General features: G+C 49.0%; 1 protein-coding gene across 1 annotated transcript in view; it reads right to left on the reverse strand.

Annotated features, from left to right (window-relative positions):
• Positions 1-22038, reverse strand: part of LOC146798424 (uncharacterized) — a 384935-nt gene that overhangs the window by 219327 nt on the left and 143570 nt on the right. The gene's annotated exons all lie outside the window — the stretch shown is intronic.

A 22038-nucleotide genomic window follows, 5' to 3' on the forward strand; every position in this document is an offset into this window, starting at 1 on the left:
TCGTATGAAATAATCTCAAATCCAAAACCTCTGACGAACTTAGCAAGGGGGCCATATAAATATAAAAGAGCGTAGGGCTCAGACAGGAGCCCTGGGGTACTCCATAGTCAAGTGACATAGTTCTAAACCTGCATAATCGATGGCGCCTAGTGGGCCTTCTACCCCCGCGAGGGGGCAGATCAGGGCCCACTGCCCCTATCTGCCCTTCTGGGGGGCAGAAAGACTGGAATTTCTCTGGGGGTGGGGGCATTGTCATGCCCATTTTGGGCAGCCCCTACCCCAACACAAATGAAACAAAAAAATCCCTGGTTTCTAGTGGGCCAGATTGGGGACTACAGTTCCCATCTGCCTCTTGGGGGGGGCAGAAAGACTGTCATTTTTATGGGGGCGTGTGATTCTCCCCTTTCCCATGATACCTCTCCCGTCTTTCTACGTGCTCAGGGGGCTGAGATAGCCCCCTGAGCACGTAGAAAGTGAAACTGAAATTAGCCTAAAGGCTCATTTCAGTTTCGGTTTCTGTGAAATTACGTCAGTGCGACATGCGCGCTGGTCGTCAATTCACAGAAACTGTGGGGGGCGTTGGGAACTGGGGAAGCTCTTCCCCAGCTCTCGAGGTCACAGGGGAGAAATAGAAATTCCTCTGCTGTCTGCAGCAGAGGGATTTCGGGCCCCTGTCCTCATGATGGAATGGTTCCGTCATGAGCACAGGGGCACCGATACTCATGACGGAACCATTCCGTCATGAGCATCGAAGGAGTTAAGACTACTAAGGTTCAAGGATCCTCCCCTTTTTCATTTTGGGGTTCTGAATTTATTTGTAGTTGCTTCTCCATACACCCCAAGAATTTTACCAGTTTTGTGATCACTTGCGGCTGCTCATTGTTCAGTAAGAAGCTGATGGCAATGTCAGTGTCCTCTCCTTAGCCCTTAGGAACCTAAGCAATCTTTAGCGGTCTACCAGTAGGGTAGGGCATATACAGCACAAATGAGTTATTGACTCCTGGAATAGATTGCATAGTCGGCATATTTTCAACTCTGGTTTAACCGCCCATGGTGGTGACAGGTCTAACGATGCAAAAGAGCCCTTCCGAAGCTGCAGAGAAATTTCATTTTATAATAGGAGGAAAATGTTTCCTTGATGTATTTTTGTGGGCCTTTTTTGTAGTAGCTGCTGAGGACCAGATAGGCATGTTCTCTTCTAGCAAATGCTCTTTGATCAGTTTTAAGAGATATCATTTTTTAATTTCTGTTCAGGGCTGTTTTGAACTGAAGATGAGGTCATTTTAGGTTCGACAGCTCCCTTGAGAAAGTTTGCAGGAGTACTTCGTGTAGGGCATGCGACCAGGCTTTTGAATGATTTGTGCTGTCAAAACATGCAGCTTCCCACCAAATAAGATGTTTTAACGGTCCTTGCTCAGCAGATCTTGTGGAGTGGTGGTATTTGTTTTATACAGGTCATCTGTACAAGCAGTTGATCCTGTAGTGTAAATTCTATCCTTATTTGAGCTGGCGAGTTGTTGTCTGGCAGTTGAATAAAGACCTGAACACTGCATTCTGTGCCCTATTTAAGAAAGTCCCTAGTATTCCCGGATAGGCCTCAGATCCATATGACAGTGTTGGCACTAATTAGGCAGAGACTTTTTTCAGCAGTGCTTCATAAGAGAACTTGTTTGTGCTCTTGAATATTGTTTGGAATGCACCTTGCAACGAAGCTAGTTTTGGTTTTAGTGAATTCAAGTGCAGTAAATGACCTCCTTAGTTATCTAACCAGTAGCCCAGGTATTTGCATTGGTTTGCGATGGTCAGGCAATGATTGTCAAGATGCCATTGATGTTGTTTTCTCTTTTTCCGACCACAGATAACTATATTTGTTTTTACATAGTTGATCGTCATATCATTTGCCAGGCAATGTGTGACTAAGGGATTTAACAGTGGTTAGTAGTTGTTCACCTATGGGAACAAATGCATTGTAAATATCCCCTGAATGATGGCTGCCACAGAGCTCTGTGGGTCACAGCAGGCTGCCTCGGCTCTGTAGCTACTGACTGCAACTATGTGTTTGATATGATGTAACAAAACTTTAAAAAGGCAATAATCATAGAAACTATATCTATTACCACCTGAAGAAATAAATTCACCAAGTCCCCTATTGCAGTTCTTCTGAGTGGATGGCCGAGAAGAAATGGTAAGGCCCTTTAGATTGTAGTTTAGAAAAATAGTCCATGATCAAGAAAACTGTCTTCTGTGGAGGCAGAAGTCAATTGGCAGGCAAGAGTTGGAGTTTGGTCCCACTGGGGCAGTCAAGGAAGGACCCCCAGCATCCCCCGCAAATACGCAGCTGGTTGGTGAGCAAATGACTAAAGATAAAAGAAGAACTTCACATGCCGAGCATTGCACAGAAGGGGAAAAAAGCAGGACAAGTGGAAGGTGCACGATAAGAGTTGGAGAGTGGTGGAGGTTAAGGAGGCATGCCTGATGAGGAGCTTGCAAGTGGCAAGGACACCACACTATAGGTAAATTGTGACAAGGAGGATCGCCAAAAACAAAGGAACAGAAAATCAAAGAGAGATATGAAAGGGCTGGGAAAAGCAAAATGTGACATGAAGATTTGGGGAAACCAATAAAGGATAAGAGCTGTGGGAAGGTATAGTTACCTTCAGCCAGAGGAATTGTCACATGAAGGCAAGAGACAATGGTCCGAGTATAAGTAAAAGTATTCCTAAATCAGTTAAAATATGTAACACTTGAAGAAAGCAAAGCCATCTACTGCACTGAAGGCATATTCATAGTAGTCAGGGCACCAGAGAAGAAACATGACCTAATCACATCCCTCAAACCTCTAAACTACCTTCCCCTAAAAAACTAAATGGTGGCTAGAACTCCTGGGGGACGGAGGAAGGAGAACATAAAACACTGGTCTGATTCTTTGGCAAACCATCTCCCTTTGGTCTTGTATGACCACCACTGAATGCAGCTCCTATTAGTAGTAATATTTATCAACCTAGGCGCCTCTTACTTAGTAGGTGTAATGATCTAATTTGTCTAATCTTTACCAGGGACATGTAGATGAGACACAGGAGGCCTAAAGTGGAGGAGAAAATGTAGGACAGACGGAGGCTGGAGACGTAGCATGATGATACCAAAGTGATGGAAACACCGTCGGAAGACAGAAGAAAAAATTCTAGGACAAAACAATAATGAATAGGCAACCAAGCAACAATCTAAAAATAGCCTTACCTGAATCCAAGAAAAAACTAAAGTGAAAAAACCCAAACATGTGGCAGAATGGTTGGGCGCAAACTATAGCAACTAAAGTAAGATGAGTACAGCACACATTACCAGGCTCCTCGCTAATGCTGCAGCTGCCTCTTGTATACGGCCTGCCCGCATTGATATGAAAAAGAACATTTGCATACATAAAGTGAGTGTGAATGCTGCTGCATCTCTCTTCCAAGTCTCCATTGACAGTCTGCCAAACTCTACTTAGAATCTGGCTATTCTGACTCTGACTATAACACCCCAGCCCCTGCCCCACAGATAAGTTTGAGCAAAAGCCCATTTAAGTTCACTTCTGCTCTTTTCCCCTGCCACATGATCTAGTGTGATTCCTGAAAACTGTTTTCTGGGAGAGCTATTAATATCAATGAATGGGATTTACAACATGCGCCAAAATATACATGCACATAACAATGTCAATATCAGTAAACACAATGTCAATGCAAGGCATGATATATGTACAGCTTGGCCCGAAGACAAACGCACAAACAGCGAAACCCCAGATCGATCCCACGTAAAGCAGCTACACCACAAGAGGTCAGAGGAGTTTGGCCCCGATAAAACATGTCTGGCCAAAGGCGCACATTCCCAAAATGCCACAAAGTCCAATGCCACATGTAGTTAAGAACACTCAGCCAATCAAAACACAGCATGCACACTACATGCAGTGATCGCGCGCTTTCCATTTTTTTCAGTCAGTTTTTTCTCTTCTATTTTCAATAAGACTTTCAATGTATGCATTGTTAATATAGTGGTGCTGTTAATTTTGCAATTGTACTTTATGTTGAAATGTTATGTCCTGATATTCATACATGAAATTGTAACCATTTTTCCCACAAATCAATATTCCATATTTGCTATTTTACTACTAAAAATCTACTCGTATTGTTCTGAACTGACCAATGAAATTTCTTACAGGTTGCTAATATTTCATTGCATTGTCTTTGTCAGCTTTAAGTGTTTTTGTGATGCATTGTTTTTCTTAATAGAGCTCATAATCAGTAGTTGTTGCCAGTACAACCCAGTGAACACAATTTCCTCATGATCAGAGTAGAATTTGTAATTATTTAAAACTCGAGAAAGTCAGAAGTTTACAAACTCCTTCAAAAGTTACCTAACCCATCGTGGAGACACTGCTAGACCACATTCAAACTAAACTCCTCACACAGGCTAGGAAGCTAGAAAAACGCTGTTGTGAGTGGCATGCACACACCAAGGCGAACGCAATCCCCTGGCCTGAGGGGGGAACATTCAATGCCAATTTAATAAAGCACACCAAAACACACATTAAGACCAGACAATAAGGTCAAGAGAGGGCTGTACAATTGGGTCTGTTAAACCATGGGCCAAATTCAGAGTGACCCCAACTAGCAACCGAGATGACTACAGAGCTAGAAATGTCAAGGGAAAAGGCTCTAGCTCTTCAGGATCGGACTGCGAGGGCAAGAGTGTAGGGTGGCCTCAACCAACCAAGGGAAAGAACAGAGAGCAATCGCCAGATGCCACCGAAGTACCCAAAGACGCGCTCACTCCCCTTTATAGATATACTAGAATGAGACCTATTGTCTCAACTAAGAATGTCCATCCAGTTCCACGAGAATGGGACTATAGCCTGCTCTTGATCGGGAAGCCCCCTTCTAGAGCACAAGCAAGCAAACTACTCCCATGCCATGTGGACGCCAGCCAGAGTGATCCCAATCCATTGTGTTCCCTTCAAGGGGGTAGTCCTGGAATATACAGGAAGCCTCTCAGAGCTATACGAATTAGCTTGACAGAGGGCAGGTTGCGCACACCACCTCCTGATAGAAACTGCCAAAAGGATAGCATGTGTGAGACCGGCCTCACGGCGTAGGCCCTCCCGATCATCCAGCCAACCTGCAACCACCCCCAAGACACGGCATCTCCGACTCCGGCCACCCCAGCCACACCGACCCGAGGGATGGCCAGAGCCCCCGCCAGAATCGACACCCTACCACGCATGTCCGACCAAGGGAGCGGGAACCCCCCGAGCCAGACCGAGAGGCGCCAGCCCAGTCACACCTCGGATCGCCTTCCCCCGGGAGGGCTCGATCGGCCACCAGGCCCCTGTGGCGCAGGCGCCTCGCCTGCCAAGCGTCTGGGGTCCCTCCCAGACCCACCTGAAAAGACCAAAGAAGCGAGCGCCAGGAAATCCCGCCGAACCCCCTCAGTCACCAAGACCCCTCTGTGCGAGGACTCCGGACTTCAAAGGGCATGGGGAGTATAATAAGGGGTGCCGGAGGGACGAATGGTAGAGAAGACCTGGAACCATCGGAGCCCTGCTGACGCTGTCGCGGCTCCCGAACACCGAACCACCTAGGCCTGCTGAGTGACTCGCGGCCTCCAGCCATTGAACCATCTGAGCCCTGCTGACGCGGTCACGGCTCCCGAACTCCGAACCACCTGTGCCTGCTGAGTGACTCGCGGCCCCCGACCATTGAACCACCTGAGCCCTGCTGACGAGGTCGCGGCTCCCGAACTCCGAACTACCTGTGCCTGCTGAGTGACTCGCGGCTCTCCCCTCGAGGAAGATTGGCAAGAGATCGCCAAGAGAAACAACACCCTCCAGCTCGAGGATTGTGAGCTGTCCGCAGGGTTCTTGGCAGAGACACTACATTCAAAGACTGTCCCGCTACCCCCATTCCCCTACCACCGATTTGTAGTCTCTTGTGCCACTGATGTACTACTTGCAACTTGGATCATAAATATCCCTTGAAACCTTCGATAAAAGAACCTATCGTCCTACGAAGAAATACGTGTGGTGTCCCTCTGTTCGTAGTGTAAGCTCAGGGTGTGCGCGCCTGGTTCGGCCTACTTGGGAGAGGTGGGTCAAAGGGGTGGGCAAGACGTGTATCGAACCCCTCTCCGGCGAACGCCTTTCCAACATTTGGTGGCAGACGACGGGATCCGAGCCGACACCGAAAGAGAGCGTGCAGTGAACGACTGACGCACTACCAAACAGAGATGGAAGGAGAAACCTTCCTGGGTGCCGCAGGTACCGAAATGAGCTCGACGTTCCGAGAGGATCAATTGGACTATTATACGCATAGAGAATTAAAACAATTTTGCAAAGACCTTGGAATCGCTACCACCGGATTAAGCACAAAGGAAGACTTCCAGAAAGTATTGAAGACCTGGGTCGAGACAGGGGCGTCCCCGACCCAAACAGAAGGAGAGTCCGCCCATGAACCACGAAGCATCCCGGTGAGAAACAGCGGGCCAGAGGGGAACCTGTCCCCCGAGGAACTAGCAGACCGAGAGAGAGGCCGCAATCACGAACTTGAACTGGCCAAGCTGAAAATCGAGGGAGAAATAAAACTGGCCGAGAAAAAGTTAGCCGTCGAACAGTTACGGCTACAAGGGGAACTCGAGGAAAAGAGACGCCAAAGAGAGCACGAAGGAAAGAAACTCCAGCTGGAACATGAACGCAGCCTAAAGGAGATCGAGTTGAGGGCTAAAAGTGAAGAGTCACGACCCTCCGGGAATCTACCATCCGCTTCCACCGTGGAAGCCAAAGTCCACATCCCCAAGGATGTGGTAAAGGAGTATTACAAAAACGACGATATCCAGCAGTGGTTTAAGGCCTTTGAAGTCGCCATGACCTCTCACCGAGTCCCGCAGAAGGATTGGGGGGCTGGGCTATGGGGCCGGTTCTTAAGCGAAGGAAGAGATACCCTGCTGGATCTGCCCTCCACGGTCATGAACTCCTACAGCCACATGAAGGAAGCCCTCGTGGGCTGATATGGACTCACCCCCGAAATGTACCGGCAACGGTTCCGAGATTGCAAAAAGATACCGGGCACCACATGGGTAGAATACGTGAACTTTTACAGACGGGCCTTGGACGGGTGGGTCAAGGGCAGCAAGGTCTCGACCTTCGAAGAGCTGTTTGATCTGATAGCCTGGGAACATTTAGCGGCCAATTGCTTTGTAGAACTGCGCCAACATCTCCTGGACAGTAAACTCACCGACCCTCGGAAGCTGGCCGCCGAGGCTGACCGTTGGGTGAACACCCGGGCCACCCGAGGCCCCGTGGGAGACTACGGTCGCCACAGTCAAGGACCCCCCCGCCAGAGGGGCGGAGGAAACCAAGGCCGACCGAGAGACTTCCAAGGGGGGCACCCGCACAACCCTCCCAGCAGCCCACCGGCGGCAGGTCCAGCCCCGTCCCCAGCCAGCACCGGAGCCCCGGGGCGGCTAGGGCCACGAACCAGGACCACCTGCTTCCGCTGCCAACAGCCCGGACACTACGCCAATGACCCCCAGTGTCCCCTGTATCAACGACCCGCAACGACCTACCCTCCGGCCCGGCAGATGGCCTCCGTGGCCCTAGGGGAAGAGATAGAGGACTCCGAAGAGTGGGAACCAGCTGCCATGGCCCTGGTCTCCCTTGGGGATCGAGAAATGGTCCCCGGAACACCCTTGCCCGCCAACACGAAGAAGTACCGACAGCAGGTGACCATCAACGGCCACCGAGTCGAGGGCCTCCGCGATACCGGGGCAAGTGTCACCGCGGTCCACCGCAACCTAATCTCTGAAGACCAGATCCTACCTGATGCCCTCTGTCCGGTCATATCCTCCGACAATTCCGAGAGCCTCTGCCAGATGGCTCTGGTGCCTTTCGAGTGGGGAGGAGTCTCCGGAGAATTGAAGGTAGCCGTCCGAACATCACAGCCCGTAGACTGCCTCCTGGGCAACGACCTTGAGAGCTCCCCGTGGGGGCAAGTAGAACGAAGAGCCCATCTCGAGATGATGGGCCTACCCGAATGGGTCTGCGCCACCACGCGCTCCATGACCGCGCGATTGCCTCTCTCCGAGTGCGTTGAGGCCCTCCCACTGAACACTGTCCCCGAGAAACGGGACACCCTACCAGAGACGGACAACCCTCCTCCGGAAGGAGAAGAAGACACTAACCCGGGCGAGGGGTCGGAACCTTCCGCCCCTGAGGCACTGACTGAGCTCGGAGAACTGCCCGAGATGGCCCAGTGGCGCTGTGAGGGAGGTCCCTCCCGTGAAGAGTTCTGCCAAGAACAGGCCACCTGCCCTTCCCTCGTGGGACTCCGACAACAAGCCGAAGCCCAGACCGCCGGTGACCGGTCCGGAACCCACTGGGTATATTGGGACAATGGCCTCCTATACAGCGAACAAAAGTCAGCCGAGCTAGGCACAGCCCGAGTACTGGTAGTACCCCTGCGCTTCCGAAGCCTCCTCCTGGGCCTGGCCCACGATGTACCCTTGGCAGGACACTTAGGCCAAGACAAAACATATCAGCGATTAGTTACCCACTTCTATTGGCCCAAGATGCGAGCAAATGTAGAGGTCCACTGTAAATCCTGCCTCACGTGCCAGGGCAGGGGGAAAAGTGGCGGAAAGCGCAAGGCTCCATTACAACCCTTTCCCGTTGTGAGTACCCTGTTTGAGCGGGTTGGCATCGACATCATGGGACCCCTGGATCCGAAGACCGACCAGGGCCACAGATTTATCCTCGTCCTGGTGGACCATGCCACCCGCTACCCCGAGGCCATTCCCCTCCGCACCGTGACGGCTCCAGTGGTGGGCCGGGCTCTCATGGGGATCTTCTCCCGTGTAGGATTCCCTCGCGAGGTTGTGAGTGATCGCGGCACTAACTTTATATCCCGCTACATGAAGTCCCTGTGGCAGCAGTGCGGAGTAACATATAAGTTCACGACCCCCTACCACCCCCAGGGCAACGGCCTGGTGGAACGCTTTAACAGAACCCTGAAGGGGATGATCCTGGGCCTCGAGGAGCCCCTGCGCCGAAGATGGGACGTCCTCCTCCCTTGCCTCCTGTTCGCGTACCGGGAAGTTCCCCAAAAGTCCCTGGGGTTCAGCCCATTCGAACTACTATACGGACACCCCGTCCGGGGGCCCCTGAGCCTGGTCAAAGAGGGCTGGGAGACAAGCCCCCGGGGGACCCCCCCTGATCTATTCCGCTACATCCTGGCGCTCCGCAACCAGACCCGGAAGTTCAGAGAACTCGCAGAAGCTAACCTCGAGGCCAGTCAAGAAGAAATGAAGCGCTGGTATGACCAGAACGCAACTCTGGTCGAGTTCCAGCCGGGCCAGCAGGTTTGGGTCATGGCTCCGGTGAGACCCTGCGCCCTACAAGACAAATGGACTGGCCCCTTCAAGGTGATCGAGCGGAAGAGTCAGGTCACGTACCTGATCGATCTGCAGTCCCCGCGGAACCCCCTCCGGGTTCTCCACGTGAACCGTCTCAAGCCCCACTTTGTGAGAACGGAGTTGAGTTTGCTCCTGGCCACCGACGATGGGGCAGAAGAAGACACTGAACCCCTGCCCGACCCCCTGTGCGCTAAAGAAATAGATGGTTCCGTGGAGGGAGTGAAACTGTCGACCACCCTCACCCCCCAACAGTCCGACGACTGTCGCCAGCTGCTCAGACAATTCGCAGACCTCTTCTCCCTAATCCCAAGGGTCACCGACTGGTGTGTCCACGACATGGACACCGGCGACAGCCCACCTGTGAGACACCGAGCCTACTGGGTGCCTGACCGGGTCCACACCTGCATCAAGACCGAAGTACAGAAGATGTTGACCCTTGGAGTGATCGAACCCTCCGATAGCCCCTGGGCCAGCCCGGTAGTCCTGGTCCCGAAAGCGGCTGCCCCTGGGGTCGCCCCCGAACTAAGATTCTGTGTGGACTCAATGCGGTCACCCGAGCGGACGCCCATCCTATCCCCCGCACCGACGAGCTCATCGACCGCCTTGGGGCCGCTCGTTTCCTCAGCACCTTCGACCTGACCTGCGGTTACTGGCAGATTGCGCTCACGGAGGGAGCAAAGGAACGCTCCGCCTTCTCCACACCCGATGGACACTACTGCTTCAGGGTCATGCCGTTCGGGATGAAAAATGCCCCGGCCACCTTCCAGCGGTTGGTAAACAAGGTCTTGGCCGGACTCGAGGAGTTCAGCGCAGCGTACCTTGACGACATAGCCGTATTCAGCTCTCAATGGCACGAGCATCTCCAGCACCTCCGGCAAGTACTGCTGGCCCTGCGCCAAGCCAGCCTAACCGTGAAGGCCAGCAAATGTCAGCTCGGGCAAGGCTCCGTGGTCTATCTGGGGCATCAGGTGGGCAGCGGGCAGGTCGCCCCCCTCCAACCAAAGATCGACGCCATCAAGTCCTGGGAGCCCCCCACCACTCAGACGGAAATCCGGGCCTTCCTGGGCCTCACAGGATACTACCGGAGGTTCATTAAAAACTATGGTAGCCTCGCAGGGCCCCTCACGGAGTTGACCTCCAAAAAGCTCCCGAAGAAGGTGCAGTGGACCCCCCGTGCCAGCAAGCGTTCGACGCCTTGAAAACCGCCATGTGCGCCGCCCCAGTACTCAAGGCCCCCGACTACTCCCAAGAGTTTGTGGTCCAGACCGACGCATCCGAACACGGCATCGGGGCCGTCCTCTCGCAGTTCAACGACAAGGGCATAGATCAGCCTATAGCCTTCATCAGCCGAAGGCTGCTGCCTCGAGAACAGCGTTGGAGTACCATAGAACGAGGGACCTTCGCCGTAGTCTGGGCCCTCAAGAAACTACGGCCCTACTTGTTCGGAACCCACTTCCGAGTGCAGACGGACCACCGGCCCTTGCGGTGGCTGATGCAGATGAGGGGAGAGAACCCCAAGCTATTACGATGGTCAATCTCCCTCCAAGGGATGGACTTCACTGTCGAGCATCGCCCCGGGACGGATCATGCCAACGCCGGCGGCCTGTCCCGGTTCTTCCGCTTCAGCGAGGAGAACCCCCCAGTGGATGGGTAGTTCTCCACGCCTTTCAGCTGGGGGGGACGCGTGTGAGACCGGCCTCACGGCGTAGGCCCTCCCGATCATCCAGCCAACCTGCAACCACCCCCAAGACACGGCATCTCCGACTCCGGCCGCCCCAGCCACACCGACCTGAGGGCCGGCCAGAGCCCCCGCCAGACTCGACACCCTACCACGCATGTCCGACCAAGGGAGCGGGAACCCCCCGAGCCAGACCGAGAGGCGCCAGCCCAGTCACACCTCGGATCGCCTTCCCCCGGGAGGGCTCGATCGGCCACCAGGCCCCTGTGGCGCAGGCGCCTCGCCTGCCGAGCGTCTGGGGTCCCTCCCAGACCCACCTGAAAAGACCAAAGGAGCGAACGGCAGGAAATCCCGCCGAACCCCCTCAGTCACCAAGACCCCTCTCTGCGAGGACTCCGGACTTCAAAGGGCATGGGGAGTATAATAAGGGGTGCCGGAGGGACGAATGGTAGAGAAGACCTGGAACCATCGGAGCCCTGCTGACGCTGTCGCGGCTCCCGAACACCGAACCACCTAGGCCTGCTGAGTGACTCGCGGCCTCCAGCCATTGAACCATCTGAGCCCTGCTGACGCGGTCGCGGCTCCCGAACTCCGAACCACCTGTGCCTGCTGAGTGACTCGCGGCCCCCGATTGAACCACCTGAGCCCTGCTGACGAGGTCGCGGCTCCCTAACTCCGAACTACCTGTGCCTGCTGAGTGACTCGCGGCTCTCCCCTCGAGGAAGATTGGCAAGAGATCGCCAAGAGAAACAACACCCTCCAGCTCGAGGATTGTGAGCTGTCCGCAGGGTACTTGGCAGAGACACTACATTCAAAGACTGTCCCGCTACCCCCATTCCCCTACCACCGATTTGTAGTCTCTTGTGCCACTGATGTACTACTTGCAACTTAGATCATAAAGATCCCTTGAAACCTTCGATAAAAGAGCCTATCGTCCTACGAAGAAATACGTGTGGTGTCCCTCTGTTCGTAGTGTAAGCTCAGGGTGTGCGCGCCTGGTTCAGCCTACTTGGGAGAGGTGGGTCAAAGGGGTGGGCAAGACGTGTATCGGACCCCTCTCCGGCGAACGCCTTTCCAACAGCATGTAAGATGCATAAGGAGCAGGAGACTCAAGACCATGACACGCACATGCCTACTGAATCCCTCGATTGGGAGTCAGCCCAAAGACAAATAGGGACGATGGTGGTAGCAATCCAACCACGCGCACACTGGGGTTAACCAGTTCAGCCTCTGACCCCACCCTGGAACCTTCACGAGCGAGGAAGTAGCACAGATGAGGTGGCCCCATACCATGTGGTGTGCTCCCCATGCTGGAGGCCCCCTACCTGTTGCCAAACACGGTACCCAGGCGAGGACCTCTGAAGGAAATTTGACATGCCCGACTAATGGAACAACACCTCAAGGAGGTGTTCACACCTGTCACATGAGAAAAAAATCCCAGGGCCCAAAGTGGGCAGATCACCATACCCCCGCACAGTATCCCTCTTGGAAAGATGAAGAACAGGGTGAGACTGCCACCAAGATGGCCTTGAAGGCCTCAAGTGTAACCCTGAGCCGACAACTACGCTACGCTCGCGAAGTTTGCGTAGTTTGTGCTACTTCGCGCTACGCGAATTGCACATAGCACAGTGCAAAATCGCGTAGCGTGGTGTAGTTGGCATTTTTTGCTTGCTCGCGGTCCTCAACATCAAGTTGGCGACCGGGAGCGTCCAAAATGACATTCCAACGAGACTTTTTCCTTGTTCACGATCAGCAACATCAAGTTGGCGATCACGAGCGTGGAAAATAAACCTCCTGGCGAGATTCTCAACGCGGGGAGGTCAGGTTTCTCATTGCGAGTGGTCGCGTACGCTCGTGACCGCTCGCGATGAGAAACTACCCGTCCGCGTTGAGTAAGCTGCCGCTCGAGTAAAAATCTACTCGAGCGTCAGAAAACGACAGCTCGCACGGTGCAAGATGCTGTTTTCAATGATTGCACAGTGCGGACAAGCATCCGACACTGTGCAATCATCGCGAACAGTGCACTACGCACCTCGCGTAGTGCTACGCGTAGCTCGCGTAGTGTGAAGTGCACTTCGCGTAGCTACGCGTAGCGTTACTACGCGAACTATGCCCAGGGTTACTCAAGTGTGTAAGTGGCACCGGATGTGAAAAAAAAAACAGTACTGGAACCCTAGAGGGTTCCAACAGAGTTCTAGCACCAAAGGGCATAGAGGCTGGCAGCCCTCCGATCTCAGAGAATGCCACTGTAAATACACGATAAATTCAGGAAAAACCACAGAACTGACTATTGTCGCCTAAAAACGCATCAGGAGCAGAAAGGAATAATTCCAGGACATTCCCTACAAAATACACATCCCAAAAACCAAACACAAAATAATGCAAATGCATCGTACAATCAGTCTAATGGTGATCAGGGAGCAGCCACCTCACCGTAGCAGGGGCTGGGCGATTGACTAAGCGCATGGCAGCAGCCGCAGCAGACAGGGAGCCCAGCTAGCAAGGACCGAGGCCACTGCCACGGCAGGGAGGGTTGACTGTCTGGGGAGGCAATGCCCTTGCACAGTTGCAGAATGCAAAAACACAGTAGGTCCAAAACCACCCCAATGACATATCCTCTTCATAACCTTTCCAGGTACATTTCCTTACCTGCATTCTAGAACCACTTTTAGGGCGGAAGTACACTATATCGATCGGGAATTCATGCTAGGGCTCACACTCCAGATGCCTGCAGGGGCCTGGTCCTCCCTCTGCTGTTGATTCTCTGGGGCTAGGTTGGCTGGTCACGCCCCCAGGACAATACAGTCTGATGAGGGGGCAGGACTGCCCCATACTGGTGCATAAAACTGGCATCCAGGTCTACTAGTATAAATCGAGCCTTGGACGAACTATGTAGGTCTCATCAGCCCCAGGGTTTCCATAACAAATGGAGGTTCTCCTTACAATTCCAAACCGAGGCAGACGCTCCAGTGTCGGGAGCCAGGTTTCCCACAGTGCTAGGATGACGATGTCCTCAAATTCTCACAGCAAGGAACCATGTGGCGTCCATAGAGAAAATCCATCAAAGCCATTAACATCACGATGAGTCCTAATCACACACTGGCTCTCATAAAAAATACAGCCATTAAGAACAATCCCAGTCACTTCCCCTGCAGAGCGACAGAGGGGCCACAATCAACTCCCTGACTACCTCCAGTCTGCTACGTTAGCATATGTAAATGCCCAACTGAACCCACATGAAGAAGCCCAAAGTAGCCCAGAAAACCCGTCCCTCCCAGAAAAGGGGCGTAACCCAATCACCTAACTCCATTAGGGAGGACCTCGTTGCATGCCACGTGCAGAGACCAGAGGGATATGCACAGAACAAAGGAAAGATCGTCATTGCCCAAAAATCATTAGACACCCACTTCCCTTCACGTGGCATGATGCACGTGCAGGTCAAAAGGATACTCCCTGCACCGATAAAAGGACACACACACATATATAATTTTACAGGAAGCAGCTCGCAAAGAAAGGTGCTCTTCCTTGCCATAATGAGGAGGAGGGGGACCAAAGTACCCACAAAATAACGTAAAGCGACTTAACCTCACTTTTCCCTAAAAAGTGTTACCACCTCTTTCCAGAACCCCTCTAAAAAGGTTTTCGCGCACAGTAAAGCTACAGGAAAATTTCCCTAAAAAGAAGGCACAGGAATTTCCTGAAAACTGTATATCAATATGTGTTTTTTTCCAGCTAACCTACAACCCACAGCTCTAATCCAACAGGTCTGCAATCGAGCCACATGTGCACCATTGTTACAGTGGTCTGACACCCCTTTAACCGAAGCTCCCTAAAGAACTTCAGTGAGGCCCGATTGCTCAATGAACATAGAATGCAAGTTGACACTTTTTGAAAGCAGACTCTTTTTTGCACTACATCAAGTCAAGGCACCCCTGGGTGCCCAGATGACAGACATCTCCACTGGAAGACCATCCCAAGTTCTACAAATGTTTTCCAAGTTATATATGTATTCTTGTACACTCTCAGTCTAGCATGGGTGTTCTTGCTCCCCTCCAAAGCCAACATTCTGCCTAGTTTCATGGAGCTTACCTCAATATTCTTACAGCGCTTGCTTAGGGACCTCTCCAACCTCACTTACACTTACACTGAACTGAACGCTAGCATTCCTCATGCAGTACCCAGCGTACTCCTACACAACACATGGTATCAGCACATAACCACCGCGGGCACCCAAAACCACAAAAAATCGTGTTACATAGGTTCACTGATACCCCTTGCCGCAGGTACAGAAAGGCTTTACTTCTCAAGAGGAAGCCCCTAAAAAAGCAAACTGTCTCTTCACCTGTACCTATGTAGGATTAGGGCCAAGGTTTAACCCAATAAAGTGGAACCCCAAAGAGCAGTAGTAAACATCACCCAGTAAGAGACCAAACCCACAGCACTATACCTTTTTACCGAACCCAGTGACATTCAAACTGAGCTAGACAGGATGCGCAGATGGCCACTATAGGGAAGGACGCTGTATGGCCCGAAGACTTTGTAGAAAATATGTTCTTAGAGGTACGTTCGCTTATGCCTTCATCTGTGGTACCACAGTGACCATATTTGGGGCTGCCTTTCTTAATGACAAGGCGAACCGTGATATGGTATTCCAGTGCAGGACCATCCACCTTGATGAGGCTGTGGAAGGGGGTCAAACGCCAGCAAAGATACCCAATGCAAGAAAATCTTGGATACTGAGAAAAATAGGTGCACATGGTTGGAAGAGAAAGGGCAACCTCTAATTATACAAACACTTACACTATATTCTTTGTGTATCAGAGGCAAAGAAACAATACCGCTCAGTACTAATGAAAAGTATGAAGCAGTACTGCACATACTGGACCTGCAATGGGCACCTCCATGTTGAGGGATTATTACTGGCAATGCAGAGACTTTTGTTTATGATCAATGAGGGATGAATCACTTGTGTCAACAATCCAGAGTCTCAAGGATATTGTATCGGAGACCCTCAACCACACAGTGCACGTAGATGTTTGTCCTCTGCTCATGCAGGAAGGTGGATAGTGTCATCATCAGGCTTTAATCACTTGAGGGTTCAGTTATCCAAGTGATTAATCAACCTCCACCTGGAGGGAGACTCTCTGGGTGGTCACAGTCATGAGAAGTGAATAGTGATTAAAAATATCTCCTTTCCTGTGAAGGGGCGTTTATTGATCAGGAGAGGGATCTGGTTAAAAGAAAGAGTGGTGCTAAAGTGTATTGGTTACTGGTCCACAGCATCTCGTGGAAGGTCGACATGCTTAGGCCGAGAATTGCTCATGCCAGTCAGGGAGTCTTCACCAGGACCATAGAGTGAATGGGATGTCTTAAATCCAGAACTCCCACAAAGTCAGAGACTTTACCTATGCATAGCTCGTCCACGAATGGTGGGGCCTCTGCACCCTCATGACCATACGCACCCCAACCCTGGTCATCCCTCGAGAAAATATGTCTGAGTTGTTCCATTATCTGCTACAGAAGAAAACAACTATGTTGTATCAGGCTCAAAGAAGAAGAACTGCTGACTATTTTGGCTGGGATCAGTACAAGGATATACCAGAAGAATTCCCACTGTTTACTAAAACTAAGATGAATGCAGGAGGGCTCATACCTTTCTTCACTTTGCAAAACTAGGAAAACAGTCGCTGGTTGCAGATAACCAGGTGGGAACTACTGAATATGATAACAACACTGAGGTCACCCTAAATGCTTTCAGGGAACAACTAAGAGCCATCCACCTCATGGTGATGCAACATTGGTATGTGTTGGACTTGTTGGTCGCAATGGAAGGTGGGGAGTGTGCCCTGATTGGAGTTTCCTTTTTCACATTTATTCCTGGAAATTTTCTCAAAAACGTTACACTCTCTCTTGCCATCCACACACTGCATTATCTACAAACGGACATGAAGAAGGAGGGAGGTACCCCCGAGCAGGACTGGTTTCATAGTATTTTTTCCTGCTTCTCCTGTGGGTGACCTAACTGTACACATCATTGCTTCCGGTTGTCATTTTTGTACTATTATTCTGTGGTTTCCTACAAGCGGGGTTTTCTGCTTTGAAAGCACAGTCCTCAAATTAGGTAGTATGCAAATAGCTAGAGAAAGGATAACGGACACAACATAAAGAAGCCCAGCCTCGAATAATGTAACTGTCATGACATATGAGAAAATTTATTTAGTTGAAAATTCAACTAGAGGGGGTAGTGTTATTATCGGTGAATGCAATGTCAATGTACGCCTTAATATATGTACATGTGACAATGTCAATATCAGTAAATGTGATGTAAATGTACACCAAGATATATGTACACCCAACAATGTCAATACCAGCAAATGCGATGTTGATGTATGCCATGACAAATGTGCACATAATAATGAGAATGTCGATAAACGTGATGTCAATGACCTTCATGTTATATGTACATATAATAACAAACTTGTATCATTGTTGTCAAATTCAACCTAGATGATCTCACCATCAACCCAGAGTCAAAGATACATGGTCAGACAGACACTGTGACCCAAACTCAAGCCTACCGACTGACAGGCCACAGGTGGGGTAACACATTTAGCTTGAAGACAAATGGGTGAATAGGGAAAACCCAGATCGATCCCATGGATAGACAGCTGCACCACAAAAGGTCTGAGGTGGTTGGCCCCAATAAAACACATCTGGCCAAAGGCACGCATTCCCAAAAGCCCACAGTCATATGCCACATGCAGTTAGGAACACTCAGCCAATCAGATCACAGCATGCACACTACACACACTGATCACATGCTCCTCATGCCGGACATCTGCACAAATACACGCTGGCCCCCATCAAATCTCCACAAAGTTGAGAGGCCACATGTTCCTCCTTATCAGATGGTTGAATTTATGGCTCATGACTAAGCCCGGATTTACGTGCTGTACAAGAATGTGTAATTGGTTTATTGTACTTGAAGAACTGTATAAAATACAGACCAAAACCTCTGTACATCGAGATCTTCAGACACAACACTGTTGCTGCTCTCCCGGCTCCTGTGTTATTGCCAAACGCCTCTTGTCTTTTCCTTTTTTCAAGGTAAATTCATATCTGAGCAACAGAGCTAAAGAAGATACAACAGGTTCAATGATGCTGAAAGGATGGTGCCCCCAGCCCCAGTGAATCATAAGGCAATGATTATGGAGGATATAAGCACCACTGATCCACAACCAGTACATAAGACAAATGTCTTACATAAGGAATCCATCAGGGTTGTGTGCTGACTCTGTTCCATTTCCTATTGTATGTCAACAAACTAGAAACTGCCCTTAAATAGGTCGAAATGGATGTGCCGGTAATATGACTAGGTTAGCACCAGCGCTTCTCTATGATAATGATGCTGTTCTATTACCTAGGAGTCCCAATAGACTTAAGGCCCTCATTGAAGGCTTTGTGACCTTTATGGAGAGTCTTAATTGAAGACCAACAGGTCAAAAACCTTTGTCATGGCTTGTGGCCCAAACAATGTGTAACCCCAAACTCTGACCATCAAAGGGAAGCGTTTAGAGAAAGTGTGTTCTTTTCCCTATTTAATCATCAACTGCTAGCAAAATAACAACTGGACCACTTGCTTGATGAATAAGAATGTCACCTTCTCATGAGCAACTAGCTCCATCTTTAATGTCTCTGCCTGTATAGGTAATAAGCCCATTTGCCTGCATGTCGAGATTTACAAAGGTAGGTTTGATGTGTCTCAATCTTAACATATGGAGCAGGGGTATTGGGTTATTTTAATACAAAAATTCTACGTCTTGAAGAAAACAGGGTGCTTAGAAAAATCTTGGGGACCCTGTAGTCACAATGTCATAGTGTATAAGCAACTTGGGATGGATTATGTGGAGGAGTGCATAAAACTGGTCCTGTCGATACTCAGGTGTTCTATTTGGTGTAATGCTCAATCTTCTTGTAACAGAGATGCAAAAGAGAACTGTTTTTCTTGTGCCTCTGGATTCGCGATACCCTAGATCAAATAAATCCAGTCAAATTTCTCAAACCAGGGGAGACCAAATCTTTTTCCTGACCCAACCTCCAGCAAAAAGGAGGATTTGTTATATGTAAAAAAATATATATTGGGATGTACAGGGCTAGTTACAGGGACTTGGCATTGTCCTCTTCTGATACTAGTGAGGGTTAGCCGATTATTCAAACGTGTCCAATGATGGAGACATAAATAGAATTGGCTAACCACCCCTGGGAAAGATCACTATTCATCAGATTTCCCCTGGGCTCAGTAAAATGGAAATGATGTTCCCCTCTTGACCAATATGATGTTATTATTGCCAGCTGTTCCCCATATGATGAAATTTCAGACCAAACCCTGCTGCATTTTGTATTCTTTTGTAATCTGATTTATCTGCAGTCTTTGCGTACACTGGAAATATGCTTTAGGGTGGGGCAATTTTAAAAATCTGCTATCAGAGTTCGTATTTCAATTTTTTTTATACTAATCTATTGTGTAGCTTTTTATGAATTGAGTTTTTAACTTACTAATTTCTCTGTCTTGACGGTGTTTTATGTATAACTGTTCTTTCTGATACGAGGGTGATATTTTAATTGTGAATACTTGGTTTTAATATTTGTCTTGTACATGACACTTGTAATGTGATTTGTTCTTGATTATATTCTGCTTGGGCTTTTGTGGCCTATTTGGACTGAAATAAAGATAATGAAATGGAATGAGAGGGATTGCAGCAAAACAGTGCATATGTTAAGAATCAGTGCTAGGGACCCAATAGTGGCAGCAATCCAGTAATGGTTATCTAACGTCATAAGCTGGTGGCAGCAAAAAAAACAGATAACAATTAATTTTCTCTTAGTGACAGCACCAAAACCTCCCTTTTGTGCCACTAAGAAATATCCTGTATGGAGATTTTAGCCTTCAAAACAACAAGCATGAACACTTGAGCCAACGAGAGTGGATGTTACATGCAAGGTTAGTAAAAGACCTTGAAAAATCCAGAGCAGTTCAGAGAAGATCACAGCAATTTCGAATTAGACCACACAGATACTTATTCAGAATGGTTTTCCACTTCTTAACAGGAGGGGTCAGTTTGGAACAAATGTAGAAAGTAGGAGCTAGCACCTACTAAGGTTTTAAAGGAGAAAGATAAAGGTCTATCAATTTGCATGGTGAATGAACCAACTGTACCTGATGCTGACGAAGAGTCTGAAACCAATTTTGAAAAATCCTATTTGAAGGAAGAGTTAGATCCTGAAGCCAAAGATGCACTTGGCTACATCTTTCCTCCGGTCATCTTGTGAGGGAAAAGGAACAGGGAAAGAAATCCTACAAACTTCAGATGCCAGATCTTATATACAGTGCAAAAATCAAACAATAGTCTGAAAAAATAAGGAGCTTGAAGAGATTGTCACTAAGTTGAGGCATCTTCCAAGCATCCAAGAACAAATGTGATGAGTTGAAGAAAGCTGTGAATGATGGCACAAAAAAAAAAATATTACAATAAAAAAATGTGAGCGTAAAAATTAAGATCTAGAAATTGTTCCAGAAGACTTATTCCCAGTTTCTGAGGATGAAGAGGGTAAAACTCAAATGCAGCAATTTTTATGGTGCACATTAGACAGACAGATTGTCAGGAGCCTAATGGGTGCAAAAATAATACTAAAAATGTTTTTTCTTACTCACATTTCTGAACAGAATCCTGAATTACCAGCATGTTACAACTGGTCCTCACTGAGTGTGTACTTCACAAAATATGTGATGTTGGGATGATTCAATTAATCTCTATGACCAACAGTTTCTCCATTATAGCTGTTTAATAGCTGATATTGAATTGATGTAAACAGGGGGCAATAGTAATAATATGCTTGTTTAATTACATTTGCCATGGTGTGGGGGAATGGGATCATCTGGGTAGCAAGTTGTGCCAGAATATGTTCATATAATATGTTTTGAAGAGAAATATGAAACTTCCACTCATGCCTAATTTTCTGAATGAAGCAGGTGAATAATCAATATGAGCACAGGAGGAATATCCCAGCTCTCTAATTTTGACCAAAGTAGGAAGCAATCAATAGGTTCAAATGTATTTTGAAGTCTACAAGCAGGAGTATTAAGTCCTCCTGTCCGCTATGAACCTCTTGGCTGCATCCCAAACCACAGATCTGTCATTGATCTTTGGGGTTCAGGTATTTATCTCCAGCCCATTTGTTAAGCCTCTCTAAAGCAAATTTCTAAAAGATTTTTTGAAACCATATCCATTAATGATATTACATAGAGACATCATAAGGGATTGTATGGCCCATGATTATGCCCACCATATCCCCTGGTTAAAATACATCGGGGATGGGTTCAGGACTCTTGGAAGGGCGGACCTCTTTAGTGACCCAGATACTATTACCAAGAAGGATTTAGTCTGGGCCAAGGGGCATTTTTATAGACTCCGGGGAGTAATAAGGGAGAAATGCGAAATAATGAAACCCAGTGTACAGAAATACATTATTTTTAAAACAGTACAATCAATGGAACCGTATCTCCTAGGGCTTCCCAACACGTACGACCGTTTTTTATTGACAAGGTTCCATTTTGACGTATTTTTTCTCCTCCTTGCCCACCCCCGAGGGGGCAGCAAAGGTCAGACTTTGCCTTTATGTGGCTGTGACAACAATTCCCCGCAGGACATGATCCGTTTTTTAATGTTTTGTAGTTTTTACAAGGTACCGAGGAAGACCTACATTATCCCAATTTTAACAACAGCTAATTTTAATCAAGTACGTCCCGCTATTTTTTTTAGCCTTGCTCTCGGGGTCTACGTATGGTATGTCCTTAGTTTTTTAAAGGCAGCAGTTAGTATGTCCTTAGTTTTTTAAAGGCAGCAGTTAGGCTTAGATCTAGC

Source organism: Triturus cristatus, chromosome 9 (genome assembly GCF_964204655.1).
Source record: "Triturus cristatus chromosome 9, aTriCri1.1, whole genome shotgun sequence".
Classification (NCBI taxonomy): Eukaryota; Metazoa; Chordata; class Amphibia; order Caudata; family Salamandridae; genus Triturus; species Triturus cristatus.